The sequence below is a fragment of the Sinocyclocheilus anshuiensis genome, unplaced genomic scaffold, assembly GCF_001515605.1.
Source record: "Sinocyclocheilus anshuiensis isolate Anshui unplaced genomic scaffold, SAMN03320099.WGS_v1.1 scaffold1534, whole genome shotgun sequence".
NCBI lineage: Eukaryota > Metazoa > Chordata > Actinopteri > Cypriniformes > Cyprinidae > Sinocyclocheilus > Sinocyclocheilus anshuiensis.
The window spans coordinates 835698-841910 of record NW_015544232.1 but is presented as its reverse complement, the minus strand read 5'-3'; the positions used below and the strand labels follow the sequence as shown (position 1 = coordinate 841910).

Genomic DNA, 6213 nt, shown 5'->3' with positions numbered 1-6213 from the left:
CAAACAGTGGTACAAGAGGATGTGGTGCTGGTCCTTCAAGAGTCACTCTCAACTTATCTGTCTATAAAGCCTATAAAAAAATCAGTCTTCAAGTATTTTACTACTTTTCAGTATGTGATTCTTATTAAGTAGGGGTCATTTTTTAGGATTCTATACTTTACCTAAGTCTCTGAGAACCTGTCACCTTGTACTTCTGGAGACTCCAGGTATGTTGCAGTTCTGGAAAATGGTGGCACGTAATGCAAGGAATGTTGTGATTGGTTGTCAAGGCAGCCAATCAGAATTTAGCAGCCTCGTCTCTGATTGGCTGGAATTATGGCATATTGTAACGCTGGGTTGTGTTGAGCAAGCGAGCCGTTGGTATTTAGAGAGCACTGAGGGCGGACATCAGGTGAGCAAGCTAGTGAAACATTGCACGTGCAAAAGAGAAGGTCTGCACAAATCCAAAAACTTATTTTAAATGCAAAATTGATTTCCGCACGCTCGAAATACTTTCTTCTTTGCGAGACAAACATTTTCTCCATAAAACTCAGTTCGCGCGTGTGCAAAACGCACTTTTGCGCGCTCAAAATATGATCTTTCGCGTGCAGAATTGTGGCAGAGATGTAATCTCATAACTTAGCAACCCACGCACCATTTTTCATTCATTTTCAAACAACAACAAAAACAATTCTGGTAGTCCCATCAACTCATCTGGCAGCCAACTCTCTTCTCAACCTCTGGGAACAACAAAAAGTTGAGAATTTCTAAGTGACTGTTGATGGGCGGTCTTTCATGGCTTTGGCATGACCAATGAGCTAGCTGTTGTGAACACGGAACTCTTTCCCTCTTCAAATGCATGCTGAAGAACTGACAAGCCATAATGTCCACAACTCAACAAAGGATTTAGTCAAAACTTTTTTGTGGCATCCTCTTTTTTCCTCAGCAAACACAAAGGAGTATATCGTCAACACTATATCAAGACACCAATTGTTGTCCATGACGTCTACGTGGTGCTTCTGTTCTTATTTCAGCGAACGTATTGACTTTTGGTTGCAAAAAGACTCTGCAGTAAGTGACAGAATCCATGTTTAAATGAGTACCCCTCTTTCACGTCTAAATAAGTGTGACAGACCCAAAAGTGAGTACTTTCAGCAACAACAGATTAATGCGACATCCTGTTATCAATGTGTTTCAAGTTGATCAGTGGGCATTTGGCTTAAAAAGTTACAAACAGACATATTTTTGGAATATTCTCATTTCTGTCCTAAACCATTGGTTGCTAAGTAGTTGTGTATGAGCTGTGGTGAAAACTGAGCCACATAAACAAAAAGACAGCATTCAATTCTTGCAATACCAGAGTTGAGGCAATTTCATGCCTATTCTCTGAACAACAAGGGGTTGTTTAGTATGAAATACTCAGATTTGGTGACACTGCAGAAAACGCTGGATTCAGGCCAAGGAGCACAGAGCATCGCTAGGCTTCGTGACTCACACCACTATGCTCGGAGAGAACCATGGTAAACACTTTAACCTCCTATTGAATGTTCTTTAATGACTAAAGATAGTCCTCACAAATAAACACACTTGTCACATACTTTTTGCTGCTGGCAGACCAAATAACCGTAAACACAACACAAGCTTCTTTAAAAAAAAAAAGTGATATGCCATCATTCTTTGAGAATAAGCTGATGGAAACATGCCTTGCTCCTGTCTAGCAGTTGAGATAAAATCTGGCACTTGGCCCCATTCCCTCCTCCTCCTGGCTTTTAACAAGTGGGAAAAAACACAGTTACTGGAAGAGGCATCAGGGCATCCAAAAGAGTTAAACAACTCAGGATTTATGGGTCATCAATGTGCGCGGGAACAGGCCGACTGCCACATGGAGACCACAGCCAGGAGGACTCCCGCTGAGTGGATCACTGCTAAGCACTGAGTCATCCAGAAAGGGCAGGGGAGACAGGGGCAGCCTACCCTGATGAGACTGGACGTCACATGCTGTGTTCTGCATGTGTGAGTTTTGAGAGAGACGTTACGAGTGTGTTGTGGTTAAAGATCAGACAAAATAAAAGGCATATTTAAATGTTTTCATTACCGTAAATGAAGAAAAAATACTACATATGTATGCACATAAAAAGTGATGCACGAGGAGAAAAAAAATGACTAAACAGTATGGTTTTGAAAAACTTTATAACATTTTCAAGAAGAGATTCAATTTAATAATTAAAAAAAGTCATATGGTATAACCTAACCATCAAATAAAAAATAATACATATTTTCCTTACACCTTACACATCTTAAGGATTATTATTTTATTTTATTTTTTCCCTGCACATTGGTTGCACCACATGGCTTTGATCCCCTATTTAAGTTTTGTTAAAAGGCATTTGAGTAGTAATAGTAAAGTAGTAATTATAAAAGATAAAAGACAATGCTTGCATCAGTATGTGCCACTCACAAAATCTTGTATGTACTGTAAATAATCCATACAAATAAGTAGCTGATGCTTTTGGTACTATATTATTACAAATGCGTACGTGAACATTGCACATAATAACTGCAGCTGTTGGAAAATTAAATGGCTTGCAGAAAAAACTTTAAAACAAACATATATCACAACAGTGAATTCTCAAAACTGATGTTCTGGTACTATATTGACTGTACTATACTGACTTACAAATTGTAGTCTGTTACTGATTCCAAATTACATGACAAAAATTGTTGTTAATAACGAATCTATTACATTACACATTTTGGGTAATCAGACTACTTTTAATTACTTTTAGATTACGTTTGAACCGTATGTATGCAAATGTGTTCCTTAATTATTAAATAATTATTACATTAAAATCTCAGGAGTTACTTCAAGAAAATGTATTAGATGAAAGAGGTTCAGCTGAAAAAAAAGGTCTGGGTACCCTGCATTACATGTGTTATGGAGAGCGCTTCCGTGACTATCTCTTCGGGCCATCAGAGGGCCCCATCACCAGAGTACTGATTTTCCCTGTCTTACTATATTTTTCCCATCAGCCCCGTACCTGGTACTAATTAATCCTCTCCACCCGAACAGTATTATCTGGGCTATTTATAGTCAGCTCTCTCCAGGGTTTGTGAAGTCTTGTTTTACCTAGGTGGACATTACTGAGTGTTCTCTCTGTATCCTTGGATTGTCTTTTGTTGTTACCTTGCCTGTCTAATGTTTTTTTATCCTTTTCTGCCTGCCTTTTGGACTTTTGCTGTTGTTTTTGGATGCATGCTTTTGGACCGCTGTTTGCCCCGATCTCATGCCTGTTTAATGTTTACTCCTCATCTTGCTCTGCTATATTGCCTTGTCTGTGTTCTGACCTCTGCCTGTACGACTACTTCTCAAATAAAACTGCAAATGGATCCCAGCCGTAGTGATGAATCATTACAACATGTAAATAAGAATAACATGAAATTGTGCATTTAAATGTGTTTGAAAGACAAAAAGCCTTCCAAAGACACGGTAATACATGATTACATAACACACTGAGTGATTAATTCAATTTAATTCAAATGTTGAGAAAATACTTCTTAAAATGTAAAAGATTTTTTGTAAATCCAGTGGTGAAATGCTGTGTGGTCTCTCAATTTTTGTGTAATTATATTTGCCTGACTAGTGACTGGTCTTTATGTGAATGTCCACAAAACTGGAAGACTTTCTGAATGTATTTAGCCTTGCTGGTTAACTGAGAAGTTCAAGCAGACTAAATCATTGGACAGGTCCACCAGAGTTAGACCAATGGAGAGGTACATCACCAGAGAGAAGTCCTTTGATTTCACTGTTATCTTTCTGTATGTCTGTGCAGTGATTTGAGGAAGAATCCTTGACTAAAAGAAATAACAATGACTAAAAAATATGGATGTGGTCACACAAGAATCTTGCTGTGAATCCACTGCTCATTCTGCTGAAAACTACCATAGGGTTTAAGGAATAATGATGAAAACCCTCATGTCTCAAAACTCCAAATAAATCACTTTTTTCTTGGAATTTTAGATACATAGAGTGATGGTGGTCTGCACGTCACACTAACAGGTAGGTGTGGGACAAAGTTGCAAATTTTCTTGTTAACCATGCAAGATGTGGTTAAAAAAGGAGAACTGAAATGCAGTCTATATGAATTACAAGACATTTTCTAATCCAAAGAATAATAAAAATAAAGAAAGGAGAAGCAGTGAAACATTTTTGGGGGGCATTTTTGGTCACTGACAGGACATATTTATTGCTTAACTTGCATCACACTATGATGTGTCCACTTTCTTTTCTGGCTTGACGCAATCTAATATGTGACTAATGATTAATCTTGTTCTTCACAAGACTCCCTAGGTGTTTCAAACATTTAGAGAGCAATACAATAAACAGGAAATGTGAGTTATGATGACGCCAGAATTAGCGAATCCAGCTGTGATATGAGTAAGCCGCTTCAGAGATTACAATCAGAAGGGAAACCAGAAAAAACACATACACAATTAACATGAGGTTGATGTCAGACTCGTAAAAAATTTGAGGCAGAGTAGCCATATTCTATTAACATATACGTATAACTCCAGACTGAACTGGAAACAGTTGCATTTATGCTAACAACAATGAGATGTTTTAGTAGGAAATGACGTGAAACTTCAAGAAATGCCTTCTCGCCAGGATGACTGATCTCACTTTTTTTTTCTACATCTCGTCAAAATTAAAGCCCACATCAGAATCATACTAGGTGAATGAAAATGCCAATTCAAATGTTCCAAATGATGCATAAATTGTGTTTACTACCCATTTAAAACACTACTTCAACTAATCATGCTTGTGGATCATATGGTATGGGCACATTATGACTGATGACTAAATATCATTCACTCAGATGACTGTAGTGGCATGACAAATTTGTAGGGCTATAAAAACATCTGGTTTTCTCGGATACTGTGTCATGTAGTTTTAGCTTCAGGTGAACCAGTCGCAGACTGATGTGTATTATAAGATCTATCCAGTCTGATTAGTGAATGGGTGTTATCAACAGCTGTTATCAATGTCAATATTTATCAGGTGTCAATATGCTTTCGCCATTTAAGATACTGAAAGGCAGTTAAGTAGCAATATCCTTAAGCACAATTTTATATTCTTTGTTTTATGAGTTACTATATGTCTTTAATAGTGCTGTCAAACAATTAATTGCGATTAATCGCATCCAAAATAAAAGTTGTTGTTTACAATTTGGCCACATATATATACATACATAATAAATATACACAGTACACACACATATATAATGTAAAAAAAAATTTTTATATATTATGCGATTAATCACGATTAATCGTTTGACAGCACTAGTCTTTAATAAAACTTGTCCTTCTGAAAAGATTCTAGACTATATACAAGGTCTATGCGTTCCCATTCTGTATTGTCTATGCAATCATTTGCTTAGACTATAGAATTTCCAATGAGATGCCACTCTTTTGCTCACAAGCCTACTACCAGTCTACAGGAAAGGTGTGGCTGGTTTGTGAGTTGTGAGCCTCTTTCTATCTAAGTGGGCGGTTCTTGGCCACAATAAATTGCAAAGTGAACCTGTTATCTATAATTAAAAGTTTCTCCTTTGTGAGACTAACCCAGTGAATGGGGCATGCTGTTATAACAAAGAGTAAAGTGTTAGAGAACCTCCCCAGGAAGTACCCCTAGTGTGTGGTGAGTCACAAGCTTTGAGCAAAATTTAAGGGGGTCTGAATACTTTCCGTACCCACTGTATATATGCTGCATATAACTAACTCAATATGCTGCATGATACATTTCTTCTCCTTCATACTTCAAGTGCCTAAACCGTTTTAAATCCAAATTTGCTCCATAAAAAGGAGGATTAGGTGTACAATGTTGTGATTTTCCTGAGCTATTATCTAAACATTAGAAACACACTAAGATATAAGCCAACCAGAAAGCATTTTTAATAAAAAAGAACACTTTTATAGACTGAACAAAATGAATATACTGTCTCTATAATCAGTGGCAGCTCGTCGGGGGAGGCAGAGCTTCCCCAAAATTTTGAGGTGGAAATGGAAGGAGGACGATTTAATGTTAATACAATTCACAGTTCATTTCAGTTCTTGTCTCAGAATGTGTATTTTTTGTTTGTAATTTCACAGCTGTAATACCATAACATGTTAATGAAGCTGGAAAGTGCCGCTCGCGAATGTGCCGAATCTGCTGATGTAATTACAACCGCTAGGTGA

General features: G+C 37.4%; 1 pseudogene; it reads right to left on the bottom strand.

Moving 5' to 3' along the window:
• Positions 1-6213, bottom strand: part of LOC107697535 (ribokinase-like) — a 50101-nt pseudogene that overhangs the window by 24668 nt on the left and 19220 nt on the right.